This window comes from Callithrix jacchus, chromosome 15 (genome assembly GCF_049354715.1).
Source record: "Callithrix jacchus isolate 240 chromosome 15, calJac240_pri, whole genome shotgun sequence".
NCBI lineage: Eukaryota > Metazoa > Chordata > Mammalia > Primates > Cebidae > Callithrix > Callithrix jacchus.
In genome coordinates, this window is record NC_133516.1 from 97,172,023 (window position 1) to 97,191,028 (window position 19,006).

The window sequence follows — 19,006 nt, forward strand, 5'->3', positions numbered from 1 at the left end:
AAAAGTATCAACTGGGTATTCATAGGGAAAGTTATGACAGAGGAAATCATGATTTAATTGGGCCCTAGAAGATAACAAGGAATTAGATTAGAGAAGCAAAGGCCTAAGGTGAAGACACAACATACAAAAGAGCATGGGTGTGAATGGCAAGTTTTTGGGGGAGAATAACAAGATAATTCCAGCTGAAATCGGGTCTATAAAAAGGGAAGCATGGAAGACAAAGATGGAAGAAGTTTTGGGGGAAAATCCTTTTTGCAAAGTTAAGAGAGTTGTTTGGACAAAATGGTATAGTGAAGGCAAGTTGGAGTAAGAAAAAGCAGAATTTTGAAGCAAGAGAAACTTGGATTTGAATCCCAATTCTCTGTTTCTTCTTTATAAACAGTAGGTAATATTATCATATAGGTTTATTATGAATATTAAGTATAATAATATGTATAGAGTAGCTGAGTCATGTAAACTCTGACGTATGGTAAACATCATACCACTCTTCCATTTTATTCTCTATGTAGTTGAGTGCTACAAAAACTTTTGGGTGGGCTAATGACTTGATAAAGACAGTGTTTTGGGAAGATAAATCTGATCAGCAATTTGCAGGAGGTGTTGAAGGAAAGGAAGGGTAGATAGTTTGAATCCCCATAAAACAACGTATGCATAATAAAGTTCTTCTGGGGATGGATACATAAGCTTTTGATTATAGAATGAGTCTGTGCCTTCCAAAAAGGTGAAAGTTCCTGTGTGAATTATGGAAGATACTACACTATGAAGGACTACAGAAGAGAAGTGGGGCACAGCAGCAAGATGTAACAGTTGTATACCCCAGTAAAAGATAAGCTGAAAATGATACTGAAAATTGTAATCATTTTGCCGATTCTATCTTCATATCACTTCCAGAGAGGAGATGGGCATTCTGGAAAGGAAGGTTATACGTCAGACGTTAAACAGGTTGATTTTCAGATTGTCAGAACTGCTAAGTAAAACTCTAACTAGACTGCATTTTGCCCAGATTTAGGATATATGTCTGGGTTGGAAAGAAACATAATTTAAGGCAGTGCTTCTCAGATTATACTTCTGCTCCAAGGCAGGAGGCCAGGCAGTGCATAAAGCCACAAGATATAATGATATAGTTTTTGGGAGCATATTCCAAGATATGGAAAAAATGTTTAAAAAGTTTTGCAATTAAGAAAAACTGGCATGCCCTCATACAATGAAGTATTATGAAGTATAAAGTCGACAAACATTTTTAAGATTAAACACAGGATGGGATAAATCTGCATTAATTCACTATTGCTGCCGGAAGTAATTCAAAGATTGTGAGAAAACTGCCATAGAAAGACTGTGAAAATAAAGCAGGCAGAGGGGCAAGGACGAGGCCTTCAGTACACCCAGCGTGAGAAGACTGAAGGAAGAAGATTCAATTAAGGAGAACTTGTCAAAAAAGGCAAGTAGATGTATTATAAAAATCAAGTGTCAGAAACCTGGAAAAGAGTTTTGAGAGCAGATTGTCAACAGCGTCAAATGCAGCAGCGGAGTCACATAAAATGAAGAGTTAAAGTCTCTTTAACGTTACAGTGTTCAGGTTATATGTAAGGCGGCTTGGATCCTGTTCTGGAATATAAGATTTAAGGCAGAAAATTTCCTACTTGTAGCAAGCCCTTCCAGAGATCAATAATCAATCATACATGTGAATCCCTTAGGCAGTCCGTTTCTTGTAAGTGCTTTTTACTCTTGTCACAGCAGCACGTCACATCCTTTACTCAAATCTTAGAATACGGCAGTCTCATCCACTTCAGACTCGATTAGACGTTGAATATTGTTGAGAATGGAATAATTTATCATCTCAAAACTTAGCACTTTAGGAATAAAAATAGGACAAATCAATTTTTTTGTTGTTGTTACAGGAGCAGCTAAAATACTCAGCTTTATATCCACCTTCCTGCATTAGTCAAAATGAGAAAAAACTGCACATACACACACCCCCTCACAAACAAGGAGTCTGTCATTACTTAACGATTGGTGTTGTTAGAGAAGAAAAGCCATACAGATCACTCTCGTTATTTTGAAGCTGCTACAACTTCAAATATGCAGCAAAAACACTCCTGGAAGCCACTGCCCCAGATGAAAATATTCATAATATATTCAGTCTGCCTAGCCCTCATGCCATTTCTCCAAGGAAGTGCAAACAGTACATGAACAAGGCTTCTCGGTTGGTCAGTGAGGGAACGGGGGAAACCGCAAGCACTAAACTAGAAGTCAGGTCCTGCTTCCACTGTTCTTTGTGATTTGTGCAGGTTGATAAATTTCAGTTGGTCTTCCTATGAAGCAGTGAGGACACTGTCTCCCCAGCTGAGTTTGCCACTCTGGGCCTAAGTGTGATAATTCATGAGAGGCAGGCAATTGTATCTTTCTTCACAAATGTACCGTGAGGATTATACTTGACAATGTCTGTAAATATGCTTAGCATTTGGTAGGCATTCAATGGGAAGACTTGAATTCTTGGGGATCCTTTGAAACAATCAAATGGCATAAGCCACTATACTTTAAGTATTCATATACCATAAATATGAGAGGCAAACAGGGAGAGAGAGAGCGTGAGAGAGCATCTGTGAGAGATACTGAGTGAGAGACATTGAGAAAGAAATGCATCTTATAGGAAATTAAAGACTACAGAGAGGTTTGGGTTGGATTATAGCCTAGAGGCAGGTAGTGAATAGTAACAAAGTCCAACAATTCTGTGCTTCTAGAAATGGATATGATATTAGTATTACAGGAATGCCTTTCATCTTTAAAAGGACCTCAAGGTCTTTGAGATTGAGATGGGCATTATTATAAGACCTTTTAGAGACCCTCCTTAAAGACATTGAGATGCTTTCTGTTGCTTGTAAGCCACCTAGTCTGTGGTACTTTCTTATAGCAGCCCAAGCTGACTAAGACATAGGGCTTTAATTTCCCTTTAAATAACATTGTAAGAGGATATTTATGCAAGAGTACTCTGGGGTTTTTTGCCAAGCACTCTAGTACAATGGCTGTCAAATATGGGGACTCTGACCCACAGGTTTAAAGAGTATAAAATAATATTTAATCATTGTATGTGCAATGCATACTGATATTTTCTATTTTTAATGGTTTTCTCCGCCCATTAATAAGTCAATCTGTACTTGCAAAAAAAAAAAAAAAAAAAAAAACCATGGCAAAAACCTCAAAGTTTTTTAGTAGTTCCTTTTATATATTAATGCTAAAAACAATGGTATAAGCAGTGAATTCTACTTTTATAAGAACGATGTATTCAGTGTCTATTTCAGGTGTTACTTTGGTATCTGCTCTATTTAATTTATATCATTAGACATATATTTCTTTTTAGAGATAGAGTGTATAGAGTGTGTCAGTTAGTATGATAGTATTTCTTTCAGCAGCTCAGATTTAACATCCTCACCAACGTAGGTCATTTGTTACAAGAGTCCTTTTCCTGCGTATTTGAAGTTGCAGTAGCTTAAAAATAAGTCAGGTAACAAAGAAGGATATGTACACAAAACTACCTCCATTCGGGGAAAAACAAACAAGCAAAAACCTCCGAATGCGAATGCATACTTTGGGTTTATTATTCAAAAAGGGGGTCATTACACAAGACCCTGGCTTAGAGTTCCCTTAACTCCCGTGCTCTGTTATCTGAATTAGTTTATGGTAGCTAATTAAAATATCTTTGAAATGAATTAAAATGGAAGAGGTTTTGTTGTTATGAGGATTTTCAGGTAGTCTGTAAAACTTTCTCTATAGAAAATATTTTCATCTAATCTAGGGATTCTGATACTGATAAGTGGAAGACACAAACCACTAAATATGAATGAGAAATTATATAATCCCAATGAGTGATATTGACATAAGAAAAATAATACTACATAGCCATGTGAAATAACATACTTTATTGCGTGCTAACAAAGGAATTGGAGCTATGGATCAAGTGACCCTTTATCACTGATTTTCCTTATCATTATAATTTAACTATTTTGTCCATTTATCTGATTATTTTCAGAGTGTGCACTCTAGGTATTTTGTTCGTTCTTTTTTCTTTTCTTTTTTTTTTTTTGATATGGAGTCTCACTCTGTCACTCAGGCTGGAGTGCAGTGGCGTGACCTCTGCTCACTGCAACCTCTGCCTTCCGGGTTCAAGCAATTCCCCTGCCTCAGCCTCCCTAGTAGCTGGGACTACAGGCTCATGCCACTTTGCCCAGCTATTTTTTGTATTTTCAGTAGAGATAGGGTTTTACCATGTTGGCCAGGCTGGTCTCGAACTATTGACATCGTGGTCTACCCATCTCGTTCTCCCAAAGTGCTAAGATTACAGGTGTGAGCCACCACACCCAGGGGTACTTTACGTTTTGACTGAGGAAAATTGGCTTGATTTTTGTGGGTTTATACGAGAAGAAGCATTTGCCCTTTATTTAATCTTTAAGCAAACTTGTGGATTAATTAAAGCAAAAAGTCATGTTGAATTTAAAGAAGGAGAAAACTTGGAGGGCAGGACCAGAGCTCTAATTAAAATAGTGAAGAAGGTGGACTTTGTCCTGAGACTCATTCTCCTTCCATTTTAATACCCATGTCTAAACCTACAATTCTACTAGCACAGACTGTGACACGAAAGAAGCTAGTATTAGAATTCAAAGGTGATTTCTTAGTAGCTACTTAACTTGAATTCAGCATGGAGTTGTTAGGTGAACTAGGGTGGAGCTAATTAAATTTGCATTTCAGAATAATGACAAAAGAACCCAACAAATAATTTATTTCATGTAAGTTTGTCCCAACTACTGCATGGAACATCCTTACACTAAGCAATTATTCATTGTTTATTTGAAGTTCTAACTTAACTGGGTGCACTGTAATTCATCTGCCAACTCGAAATTGTAGATTAATGATGAAAAACTAAGTAAATTCATATGAATTTAATAATAAACAAAAATTTCCTATAAGTATGTTCCCAGTATTGCATAGGGCATACTTATACTAACAATGACTCATTGTTTATGAGAAGTTCAAATTTAGCTAGGCATCCATATTTTTATTTGGTAAATCTGGCAACTGTTCACCTGCCACGATCCCTGGCACATCACGGGAGCTGCCTAATACCTCCAGAAGCAGAAGGGGTAACAGAAACAGCAAAGACTTGCAAATTAATATGGATGCAAATTCTGCTTTTATCAGAATTTTATTTTGTACAAGATTTTAATAAGACCTTAGTCTGACGGCTGTATCATGTAATCTGAAGCTCTATTTTTCTCTTCATGAAGACTGCTCTACTTTCAACTGGTCCTTGCCTTGGAAATTAAGACATTTACATGATAATTGAAGACTTTAAGGTTCTTCCATATAAACTCACGGAAATGAAGTACTTTCTCAGTCTCACCTTTTAGTAGCTTATTATCTACTCCACCTATTATACTTTTGGAATAAGCCTAGGAGAAGAACCCCCTTCAGAGCTCCTGCCTTTTTCTAAATGTGTAGGCAAGGGAAAATCCCCTGGAGCACTGATGCGGATGGGCAAGAGCACAATAAACCACCTTTAGTACTAACATGCCTACCATTTACATAATGCTGGGCATCCAGGGATCTGAAAACTTCGGCAGTTTACGTAGTCACTTTGGTTTTCATTATAATTTGCTCAGTGATCTACATGGCATGTTCCACAGATTGTCCCTCATGAACAATGCATAGATGGACAAGGTGTGCATGATTGCTGCAGAGGTGGTGCTTTTGTTTCTGCTAGTCCCTGCTCCTGCATCTGTGATGCGTTGCCTGGGTTGAATGTGTCTCAGACTTATTCTGAAGCAACTTGTACCTTCAGCATATCCTAAGAGAAGTGATAGAAAGTGTTGAAATCTGTTAAGTGTGTAGTCCATTCCATACAGCCCTAAAAGCCAATCCGCTTTGGAAATTATTGTCCAACTAGTCCCCTAGCACTCTAGCATAATGGGGTGGTTCCCATTCTGTGGGCATTCCCAGGTGACCACCTTCTAGCTTGTCAAGTACAAGCATTAAATTGATCACTTAATGTGTTGGTGTTATATGGTAAATATTTATCTTTCTAGACTTTATAATGAAATCAGAGCCAGCATTTATAATTAATATACAAATGTATGCTTTGTCACTTAAATGTAAACCATCTTACAAGGTATCTTTGTCATCAAAATTTGTAAATGAGAGACACCAAGGCGGAGATATAACTTATCCAGGATCTCAGTTAGTAAGTGATGGAGCCAATTTCAACGGAGGAAAACTGAATTTCGAATCTATTTTCTTTCTTTTTTTTTTTTTGAGAATGGAGTCTTGCTCTGTTATCCAGGCTTGTGTGCAATGGCATGATCTCAGCTCACCGCACCCTCCATCTCCTGGGTTCAAGTGATTCTCCTGCTTGAACCTCCCGAGTAGCTGAGATTACAGGTGTTTGACACCACACTCAACTAATTTTTGTATTTTTAGTAGAGATGAGGTTTTGCCATGTCAGCCAGGCACGTCTTCAACTCCTGACCTCAGGTGATTCGCCCTCCTCTGCCTCCCAAAGTGCTGGGATTATAGGTATGAGCCACCATGCATAGCCTGAATCTATACTCTCAACTCCGATGCAATAGTTTTAGGGGATATAGTATAATACATGGCAATAATAAAACTATCTCCCTGTGCAAGTATCACTTCCGTTGAATGAAGTCATTATAAGCAGAAAGTTGTGTCTTTATTTGTAACGGGACCTAAGCCAGATAATTTCATTTTGAGAGACATTATTTATCACCTCAGGCTAAGACTTAACTAGATGCCTCTGCCAAATGTCAGTGATTCAATTCGTATTCCAAAAGAGGTTTTATTCAGTCATTATTTCGGATTTGTTTTCAAAGCCATACTTCTACTTGCAAGCTACGTTTTTGTTTGCTTGGTTGGTTGACTGGTTGTTTGGTTAAAGGGAACAACAGAGAATACTTCAATGTTTTAGGACTGATCATAGAAATATGATTTGAAAGGCTGAGATAAAACTTCCAAAAGAAATACACCTTATTTATAGGTCTGAACCCTCCAATTCTCATGGTGATTTGCAAAAGTTATTAAGCAAGGAAGTTTAAATAATTTCTACAATGTTTTTTTTTTAAGTCTATGCTACTAGAAAGGAAAAAAATAACTGTTCTTGCTGTTGTGTATTGCATGGTTAAAGGGGAACCTCCCTTAACTGGCTGGAGGAAGTTAGCTGTTGGTTTCAAATCACTCTTTCCAGAAAAGTACGGTGTGTGACTCAGATTTCCACACGAAGGTGGTTCTTGAGAGAAGGTCTTAGATGTTTAGAAGAGGTTACGTTAAATTCTTTGGTATCACTTATTATTTCCTTCAGGCAAACCACGTCAGAGGACTTCAATCTGAAAATGACATGGGTTACATGTGTTCCTTCCTCTTCTCTTTTTAAAGGTCTTCTTGTCTTTCTATTTTCATGTGTGCCCTTCATCGACAGCTTTCTATAAATAAATGCACTTATCAGAAGAAAAGAGTCATTTCACTTCTCTAGGGAGAGATCTTTTATATCTATCTCTTGGGGAGATGAGTTAGAAAGCGGTTTGAAACTGAATATACAAATTGATGTATAGATCTTCACATTTTTAAAGAACTTGAGTGGTCAAAATGATGAAACTAATGAGAAAGAAAAATAAGAGGGCAAGAGCTAACATTAATTGGAGACCCAGTGTGTATCTGACAACATTATAGGTATTTTGCACACCACATTTAATTTGATTCTCCTATTAAGGAGTAAATAGGCCTTCTATCTCCATGTTATTGACGAGGCAACTGAAGTGTGGAGATAGAAAAATAACTTCCCCCAAATTACACATGTGATGTAAATAGATGGAGCAGTAGGGAGAATAAAAACAAAAATTCAGGATGTGTGATTTTTATAAGACTACTCCAATAACTTAGGCACAGCGTTGACTGCTACAGAATCTGAAATGGCCGATGAAATGGAGAACCCCCAAATTCCTAGAAAATTGACATTTAAAAATATTTATTTAAAAAAAGTCTCTCCTCAAGGCCTTAGAAATAGAAATTCCATTTGACCCAGCAATCCCATTGCTGGGTATATATCCAAAGAACTATAAATCGTTCTACTATAAGGACACATGTACACGAATGTTCATTGCAGCACTGTTTACAATAGCAAAGACCTGGAATCAACCCAAATGCCCATTGATAATAGACTGGATTGGAAAAATGTGGCACATATACACCATGGAATATTATGCAGCAATCAAAAATGATGAGTTAGGGTCCTTTGTAGGGACATGGATGAATCTGGAGAACAGCATTCCCAGCAAACTGACACAAGAACAGAAATGAAACACCGCATATCCTCACTCATAGGTGGGTGATGAAAAATGAGAACACATGGACACAGAAAGGGGAGTACTAAACACTGGGGTCTATAGGGGGGAAAAGGGGAGGGCCAGTGGAAGGGGAGGTGGGGAGGGATAGCCTGGGGAGAAATGCCAAATGTGGGTGAAGGGGAGAAAGGAAGCAAAACACACTGCCATGTGTGTACCTACGCAACTGTCTTGCATGCTCTGCTCATGTACCCCAAACCTAAAATGCAATAAAAAAATTTAAAAAAAAAAGTCTCAAAGTTTATGTTCCAGTAACAGTTTGGCATCTATAAAAGGCAGATTTTATTAGGAAGGTATGCCATTGATCCACAATATATGAGACTCTATGAGCCGTTTTTAACTAGAAGGATTTGGTGTTAGGATTCTCTAGAGGGACAGAACTAATAGAATATATGTATATATGAAATGGAGGTTATTAAGGAGAATTGACTCACACAGTCACAAGGTAAATTCCCACAACACGCCATCTGCAAGTTGAGGAGCAAGGAAGCTAGTGGTGGATCAGTCCAAGTATCCAAATCTCAAAAGAAGCCAAATCTCTAAATCTTCACTGGGAAGCCGACAGCACAGCTTTAGGTTCTGCGGTCAAAGGCCTGAGAGCCCCCAGCAAACAACTAGTGTAAGTCCAAGAGCCGCAGAACTTGGAGTCTGATGTTCAAGGGCAGGAGGCATCTAGCACAGGAGGAAGATGAAGGCCAGGAGACTGGGAAAGTCTTTTCTTCCATCCTCTCCCGTCTGCTTTGTTCTGGCTGCACTGGCGGCTGATTAGATGGTGCCCAGTCATATTGAGGGTGGGTCTGCCTCTCCCAGTCCTCTGACTCAAATGTTAATCCCCTTTGGCAACACCCTCACAGACACACCCAGGAGCAGTACTTTTCTTCCTTCAATCTCATCAAGTTGATACTCAATATTAAGCATCACAGATTTCACACATACTTAGGGTCAAGTGTTAAGCATTTGTTTCAACTATAAGATATATGCTTGTAAATTAGTTTGGCTGACACTGGAATTTAGATGTTATATTATGCTCAGAGCCTTTCGGATTGTAACCCATTTGAGATTACGTCATGTCTTATAATTACGTGTTTTTTCTCCTCCCAAGAGCCACAGTTTCCTATTGGACAACAAGTGATAGGTTACTGGAATCCATGTAGGAGTTGAGTGTCAATATGATATTTTTTTTCAATAGCATTTACTGAAATATACAAGATTTACATTGTGGGATTTTCAAAAATATGTCTATTCTATAGGAATCAAGCCATTTAATTCACTAATTCATTCACTTAATATTTATTTATTAAATATTTAAGAGACTCAGACTTGTAGAGGGCACTAAAGATATAATGGCAAACAAATGCAGTTTACTGGGGGAGATACTAGTTGAATAATCAGCAATAATTGTAAAAATTACACTTGTTGTAAGTGCTAAGGTATATGGTGTTCTGAGGTGGCAGAAGAGGAAAATTAGTGCATGCAGGAAGATTGGGAAAGGGAAGCGATCTGAAGTCTGTAGGATGAATATGAGGAAATTGGGACTAGAAGGGAGGAAAGAGGGTTCTGTTCTTCGAATATCCTGGCTGGGTGGTGGCGATGCTGAGGGAAGAAGCCAAGGAGCACACTGAGCTGGGGCTCGGTAAGCATGGGTAAACACGGTCAAGGTAGGGCTGGGAATGGGGAGGAGATTGTGAGAGGTTGGGGGAAAATTAAAGGATTTCAAAGCTGAGGGAGTTTAGGGAATCAGAAAGGAGTAACAAAATCAGATCTGCGTGGAAGAGATTGCAAAAATTTCTCCAGATGTAGTGCCACAAATGCATGAGCAGGGATAAGGATGGATGACAGCAGATAGACCACTTATGAGCCGTCTACAGCAGTCCAGGCTAGGGGTGCTGGTAGCCTGATTCAGGTGGTAGTGAGGATAGAGGTATAGACAGGAGAACAGTGCAGAGATGTGTCTGAAATTTTTTTGAACAGACATTGGTGATGACTTTCATGTAGAAAGATGGGAAGGGAAGAAGATGTGTTTAGGATGACTCTGGTTTCTTATTCTCTGTGTTCCTCATTTTTTTTTTTTTTTTTTTTCAAAATGAACCAAACAGGGATGAGGGTGAAGGAAGATGCTGTGTCCAGTTCTGTACATATTGGGATTAAGTTACCTTACAGTCATTTAAATAATGCTGTCCCTTACACTTTGACATCAGTTCATGTTCCTTAAGCCTCATGCTGTAATCTATTTGTAATTGTATTTGTATTTGTATTTTATCAAATACATAGACATTCCTAATTAGCTTAGCAAAAGAATTACCTTAGTTTGAGTGGCGTAGACATTATGGTTCCCAAGTGAAGGCATTGCTTCTTAAATGCTTCCCCAACAATTTAACTTAAGGAAGTGAGCAAATTCTATTATTTAGAGATACAGATTGCAGATGAGAGCTGTAATGTAATCCAAGCCAATCAGAGGTCTCAAAGCCATGAAACTTGTGTCTGTTAATAGGAAAGCAAACCACGTTTTCCTTTGTATTAGGATGTGTCTTTATTGTAATTAGGGAAAGTTACCTAAAATCCACATATTTGCTTCCTTTATGTATTTCTCCTATATTACCTTTTGTGAAAAGCAACAGAGTAGCAGCACAATTCTCCAGCATTTTTACCCCTGTAGGTTTTGATTAATTTTAATAAGTAAAGGAAACTTTTCAAAGCAAAATAAATTTTGTCATTGTGAACTCTATTAAACAAGAAGTCATTTGCCGGGGGGTGTGGTGGATGTAAAGATACTTAATCACCTCTTTTTCTTTTATCCTTTTATCCTAAAGGAATAAAATAAGCTTCATATTATTTTATGAATCTTGACTCTAATGTACATTTGCCTCTCTTGAACTGAAGGTTCACAGTTTTTATTTTTTGTTGCAATCCTTTGTCTGTGGATACATCTGTGAACTAGGGGTACAATAATAATAGCCTGGGTTTTCTACCTATGAACCATGGTAGACAAATCCAGAAATAAGAGCTAATAGTTTATCTGGAAAAACACCCTTGGGAAATCTCAGGTATTCACAAACCACGTGCAAAACAAAATTAATGCATATTTGGTTAGACTAATGCAGATGTAGCTAACTGCATTTAGGCACTTCTGTAGATATTAAAAGTTATTTCACTTTCCAGAAGGAAAGTAAGGTTAGGGATGGAGCGTATTTGGGTTGCAAATGGAAGGATGGAATAAAATAATCTTTTTTTTTTTTTTTTTTTTTTTTTGAGACGGAGTTTTGCTCTTGTTACCCAGGCTGGAGTGCAATGGCGCGATCTCGGCTCACTGGAACCTCTGCCTCCTGGGTTCAGGCAATTCTCCTGTCTCAGCCTCCTGAGTAGCTGGGATTACCGGCACGCACCACCGTGCCCAGCTAATTTTTTGTATTTTTAGTAGAGACGGGGTTTCACCTTGTTGACCAGGATGATCTCGATCTCTTGACCTCGGGATCCACCCGCCTCGGCCTCCCAAAGTGCTGGAATTACAGGCGTGAGCAACCGCGCCCGGCAAACATCACCTTTTATAAAAAAAAGTTTAGAAAAAATAGTAAATAGGCTTCTATGTTCAGGTGGAAAGTTTGAGCAGTGGGGGAGACAACTTTGTGCTTCTGTGAGAGACTTCCTGTCAGATACCATATTTGACTTTTCTTGAAATCTGCAAATGTAGTCAAATCTGCTATTCTTTATGATGCATACAAATATATCCAGCATTTACAAGATACATCATTAAGAATTCAGTAATTAAATGCAACACGTTCAGCCTCAAAATGGTATGGTCAATAAGATAAGGTCAGACTATAGAATTGAATTGAAACATGAAAGATAGATAAACCTTCTAAGAAAGGACCTTAAAACTGGCTGCACTGTGGAGTTATTTAAGGGATTTAAAAATCCAATGACTGCAAAGGGTCCCATTTCCAAAAATAATGGTGTGATTAATTAAGGATGGCACCTGAGAATCAGTATTTTTTAAAGTTCCCAGATGATTCTAATGTGTAGTCCAGCTTGAGAATTATTTATTTCAGAGATAGTTACGACTAACTATAAACTACTGGTAAGACAAATCTAACATACTTTGTACGTGTATTGAGTGTATTGCTAGATTCCTGGATATAGAAGGGCTACGCAGACATTTTGTTCTCATGAATGAAAATGTAGCATGTTTGAAAATAAAATTGACAAATAGATGTTTTTGTTTCGAATTTCTAATATATAATAGCCTTAAAAAATAAACCTGTGATGTTAGCATTTGTGGTATCTCTATTTTAGAGATATATAGAGGATAGAGATAAGACAAAAAAACCTACCTGATTTCCAGAGTTACAAACCTATAGCTTGGTGCAAATGTAATTGTGGTTTTTGCCATTGAAAGTAATGGCAATACCACAATTACGTTTGCACCAACCTAATAGAAGATGATTTGGGATTCAAACACAATGTCCCTGATGCTTGTGTACAGTCCTTCAGGGTTTCCTATAAGGTTATGTTCCAGCCCCTGGCAGGTGCTCCTTGGCATACTATCCTTGTTTCAAAATAACAATATTAGCTTTGCACAGTGGCAGTATTGCAGCCAATGAGGTTTATCCGAGGCGCAATTATTGCTAATTGAAAACTTTTCCCAATACTCCCCCATGACGACTTGAAATATAGTCGTCATTAGCAATTTTTGACAGTCTCTACAGGGACTGAATTATATATATTAAAAAAAAGAAACAAAAAAACTATTTTTGTAGAGAGAGAAGAAATAAAGTCAAGAGAAAAGTGGAAAGAGTAAAAGCTTAGGAAGAATGTGAATACTATTATATTTGTAGGTTGTATGTTTCACATTTCCACAGTATATTTTCTTCATTGTTGTTAAGGGAAAGAATCTTCTACGATGCCAGGAACAGGTTTCACAGAAGCAAAGCACATTTATGAAAAACTTTAAGAGAAACTGAATTTAAGGCCTCTTCCATGTGCGTTCTCTTACTTAACGTCTTAGCTCCTCAGCTTAAATAGAAGGCACATAAATTACTGATGTTTTCACACACTGACCTAAAGTTGGATAGGATTTGGGTTTGGGTATCAGAAGAATTGAGTCGCCTTCTGGCTTGCAATCTGAATCCAGTTCATTTAAACTATCCTTTGCAAGAATAAGTTTATTATTCTTATAAAAAGATTTGCGATTAAAATTAGTTTACAACCATGTTTAAAAGCCTGACAAATACTGTTTTTGCATGATATCATTATTCATGATTATATTTTGGCACCCAGCAGGATGCTATGCTTCTGCAGGCACTTTGAAAATATTACTGGGTGGTTTGATGATTTTGTATGATTAAAAACACACAAAAAGTTGGCCTTCATTACCTGGAATTTAAGGAAATATAAGAGTTTGCAAATAAAAGGTATGTCTTCTTGCCATTTTTAATTGCTTAACTTTCGTGAGACATAGTTTATTGTCTTTTTAACCTTTTACTACTATGCAGAATTGAGAGACGAGCTGAAATTACAGTCATATTCAACTGAGTTGAAGAAACAGTAAGAATACTCATAAAATCATAATTGCTAAAACTTATTGATAACATAGTATGCTAGTCACTGTAGTAATTGCATAAATTCTCATAATTCTCAACTATGAATGAGGTGGGTACTAGTCTCATTTATCCTTCCCAATGGGACAAGAAAGCTTGAAAGCATATTTAATGTTACACATCCAGTTAAGCAGCAGAGCTGGAACTGAAACTCAAAGCTAATGTAGGAGGGTTGAATTTAAGGGAGTTTCATTAAATACATCAATACCAAAAAATTCCGGTATTCCCTCTGTACGGTTGCATAACTCCCTGTGGCTTCCGTAGGCTATTTGGAAACAAATGTGAATATACATAGTTTCTTTCTGTCTATTCTTTGGTTAATTAGAGGTTTTGGTAGTTCTTATCTGCTTATACAAAAGACAGACAGATACAATTACAAGGGTGGTTGGAAATAAGTCCGGAATCTTCCTACCCACTGACCGTGGAGAATTCAAACCCTTAATGTGCATAATGAAGGCATTTCTTCACTCTACTTTGTAATTTCTCTTAAAACACACACAAACTATTAGCTCATTCAAAATGGCTTGGATGGAAATAGCTGGTTTACACTGATGTTTAAATCTTATAACCAAGCCAGACAGCTTGCTCTCTGTGAAAGAGGCTCTACTGCCTTATTGCTATTTTTATTTTGATTATATCAGCAAGTGAGAATCAATAGTGAGACGGGACCTGTGAGTTGGTGTTTATTCATATGCATGCTTTCCAGCTGAATGTGGTAATGTGATTAGAAATGATAGTGTCATTATGTAAGTGCTGATTGTACCTAAAATGTTTGAATGCTCGCTAAGTACTGAACACTAGTCTACATGCTACACATGGATTATTTCAGAACAACCCAATGGGCAGAAACATGACCCCATTTTACAGGTGAGGTTATATCACTTTGCACAAGGGTAGGCAGCTAACAATTGGCAGTGCCACACAGTCATTTTTACTTTAGAGTCCGCTTTAAACATCTAAATGGTCTTGGCATGAAATTCTATTATTATTGGAGGTCAAAGGGCATAACTGCATTATAAGCAATACAATGGAATTGTTTTAAACTAGAAAGTCTAAGGTTCAATTTCTAGTGCCACCATTTATCATCTGGTGTCCTTGAGCTAATTACCTTTTTTGCTAACTGAAGATAATAGCATTTCCTACCTCATAGGTTGGTATGAGGTAGATAAATTCATTCATATAAAACATTTTAGCATAATGACTAAAAAATAATAAGTACTCAGTTATTATTATGATTTGAATTATCTAACTCTGGTTCCATGAGTTGATTCAGGGTGTAAAAATAGGCAATAGATGCATTAGGCCGCTCTGATTGCTTTCTGTAACTCTTAGCAGCTTTACATTGTACAATTTAGTACAATTTAACATTTGTAGACCTCCTTTCTCACAAAGATAATTGATCTCACCAATCATCAGCCAACTTGTGAACTGGCTCAGAACAAGAAAACCTACAAATGTCACATGCGGAAAAAGGCAAGTGAAAATTCTTGCCTTAGGACATACTTGAATTCAAGAAGATTTGAGGATTAGCACTAAGGCGTGTTACCTAACAAGAGAAAACACATCTCTTCTGAAAGTTCCTAATAGCCCAAGGAATCAGAAACCCAATGACTCCAGAGAGAAGGAAAAGATACCTGAGAAAGAAAATATGACTCAGACTCTTGTTAATGCTGGATACGTTCCAGCTACATTAAAGTTCTCTACACTAGACTTACTCAATTGTCTTGGCAAACTCTGCCATTGATGAGACATCAAGTAATCCACGCTCAGGAGAGAAGAAACAGTAAGAACTGTAACTGATTAGGTTTCATTAACTCAAAGGCTCTAAGAAAAAAAATGTCATAGAAGCCATGATTTTTGTGGCAATCTAACAAACACATTTTAGAAGAGAACTTTTTCATTAACTTATTTTTTACCAAGTGCATTATAATATGTAAGCTGACAGCTATATTTATATAAAAATAAATCCGTATGTGCATTTTTGTGGTACATGGACTTCAATGGCAAGATGCTACTAATCATGTTCATCTCCTCCAGTCTAGCCTCCCTCCCATCTCCCACCACCCCCAGATCTATACTAACCTTCTTCATCCCACCAACTAAAAACACTTGTTAATATCACTTCATTGGGAACGGAAACAATGAATTCAGTTTCATTTGTTAGCTGAGACAAATGTGGTAGGAAAAATTTTTTTTAATGTAATTTAAAGGTATAGATACACACACATATATATCGATTTATTTTGAAGGAAGCTAGAAAATAGGAGATCATCAAATACATAAACTTAATAGTTTTGTTTTCACTTAAAAAGTTAAGAAAAAGCCATTTTGCAGTAATCAAGACCATTTTGAGGATAGGACCTGGGCAGAGAGAGTATACAAGTACTCTCTTATCTGTGGTTTCTCTTTTATAGTTTCAGTCACCCACGGTTAGTTGCAGGTTCAAAAGTAGGTGAGTACTTCTGATATTTTCAGAAAGAGTGAGAGAAACCATATTCACGTCACCTTTATTGCAGTATATTAATTGTTCTAGTTTATGATTATTGTCATTAATCTCTAATTGTGCCTAACTTATGAATGAACCTTTATCATAGGCATGCATGGATAGGAAAATACATGTATATGTAGGGTTAGTACTAACCCTGGGTTTAGTCTCTCAGAAGTTATCCTCCGTGGATAAGGGGGACCGCTGCATGCTACATGCTTGGATGGGACTTCCAATGTCATTTTTTAGTTCAACTCTAAGGTTTCTGTGTCTCATTAGGGTAGAATGTTCTTTCCTAAAAGATATGAAGTAAATGAATGCTTGGTAAAGCTGTTCATGTATAAGTATAACTGGAAGTCGGACCTGTCTTAGGCAACACAATGCTGAAGGTAAAGTTCATCTCTGCTGGTTTCCCACCTACTTCTGCCAGAGCTGCTTCTTGCTTCTGACTCTCCCTTTGCCTTACTGCCTTCCCTGATTCTTGTCAAAGGCATAAAGTGTCAGGCAAAGCAAGCTTAAGGGTTTTGCCTTTCAAGGAGATATCTTCAATTTAGAAAATGAAAAGATTTTTTCAAGAGGGGACCATGAAACCATGAAACTATCTAGCTTGGGCATCAACAATTTAAGTTTTGAAATAAAATTGTGTTTAAATTTCAGTTTTGACACTTCCAGGTTTTATAACCATGGGGGGGGGGCAAATGACTTCAATCATCTTTGAATTCTTTGTCTGAAAAGAAATGGAGATAGCAATATTAGCTATCTCATGTGGAGAATTGAGAATAGAGGGAAGTTAACTGACTTGTATCCCTTTAAATAATAACATCTGGGACCACCAAAATCACTTGCCGGTGAGACTGCTCACCATACTAGTCATAGATAGTCATAACTTCAAAAAATCTTAGAGGTCAGCCACTTCAAGGTACCTGGAAAAAGAGACTCAGCCAGATAAACCAATTTTCCATGGCCACACAGGAGCTGAGAGATTGAGTCATATCTCTAGCAGGGGCTTCTTACTGCAGTTCAAATCCTTTTCACTTGTAGTTCTCATTCTGTTCACTTCACTGAGAATTCTTGAGTGTATAGGGAGCTGATGATGACAACTTTCATTCTGAAGTAAAATATTCATAATCCTTAAAGTGTGTATTTTGCTTAAGATTCCATGTTAAGGCTCAAATTCTTCATTTCATTTAAACATTTATTGGTTTGGTGTTCACCGAGCAACGTTTTTGTTAATTTCAAAATGTCATTCATGCGACACAAAATAAGTGTATGAAATTACTCCCTTTGCTAAGCCTAAATTTCATTGAAGAGCAGGGATGAGGTCCAATTCTATAGACACAGACCCATACACACACCCTCCAACCCCCTACACACAATGTAACACATGAATTTCCCAACACTAGAAAGCATGCTGTTGCAAGCTGCTATTTGAGTTCAGGAAGGAAAGAAATTAATGTAAGTTTTTGTAGTTACTGTTTTCACACACTCTGAAGTACATTTTGAAGTTCAAATAGAAGATACCTGTTGAGTGAATCCAACCTTTAGACAATAGGTTGCCAAACTTTTTCTATAAAGGGACAGATACAAATATTTTAGGCTTTATAAGTGAAGAGACACAATTTAAAAAATCACATAGGCACTTATGTAATTAGAGAAAGTCAATTTTTATTATTTTTATTAGGAAAATTTAAAATAGGAAGAGCAGAACATTTTGTGAAATACATTTTTATTGAGAAAAATGAATTCTTTTATGAAGGATAACATTTTTTGCAACTGAGATTCAAAATAATCTTTCTTATCACCATATGGATTGTGAACATTTATCTATTAAAGACCATTCTCAGCTCACAGGCCCTTCAAAAACAGCCTAGAGAAAAATGATTAAAGCAATGAGTCAAAGTTAGCTCGACAAGGGAAATAAATGTGACCAAGAAGATTAACGATTGACTCTGGAACAAAATTCAGAAAAGGAAAATTTCCACAAACAGAGTAAAGAAGACAGAATTAGCATATAACAAGAGAGCTTCAATAAATAATTGCACAGATGAAATTCAAGGACTAAATTGCACTAAGTCATAGATTATAATTTCTGAATCCTGCCTTCTATTATAGTTCTTTTATTTTTAGAATCTATATCCTTTATCACACTCAAATATTTTTCTTCAATCCAGGATAAAGAGACTTCTAAACTAAACAATGTGATAAAGTTTCCGGAAGTGAATGTTGCAGAATAAAGCTGGAAAAAGAATGTCATCTGAGTTAATATTTGGGAATAGAGTGAATTATAAGCAAATATTATTCTTTTTGAACTTTATGTGAAAATTTGTGTGTGGAGAGGATGAGAATAACTCCAAATTATGCCTCTTTGGCATAAGGATTATTTTAAACTGAAGACAATTGAGAGAAAGCATTTCTCTGCTCTTCTCCTATTCGTCTACAAGCAAAGCATAAATTCCCATTGTGTTGGTGTCCCTTCTCCTTCCCTGACCAGAAAAAGGAGAAAAAACATTCTTACTACTGAGATT

General features: G+C 37.0%; 1 non-coding gene across 1 annotated transcript; it reads left to right on the plus strand.

The window, feature by feature from the left end:
- The first annotated feature begins 12,967 nt into the window (after positions 1-12,967).
- Positions 12,968-13,108, plus strand: LOC118148255 (U4 spliceosomal RNA). The gene has a single exon (XR_004735011.2). It is a non-coding gene; the product is annotated as a U4 spliceosomal RNA (small nuclear RNA).
- Positions 13,109-19,006: the final 5,898 nt, after the last annotated feature.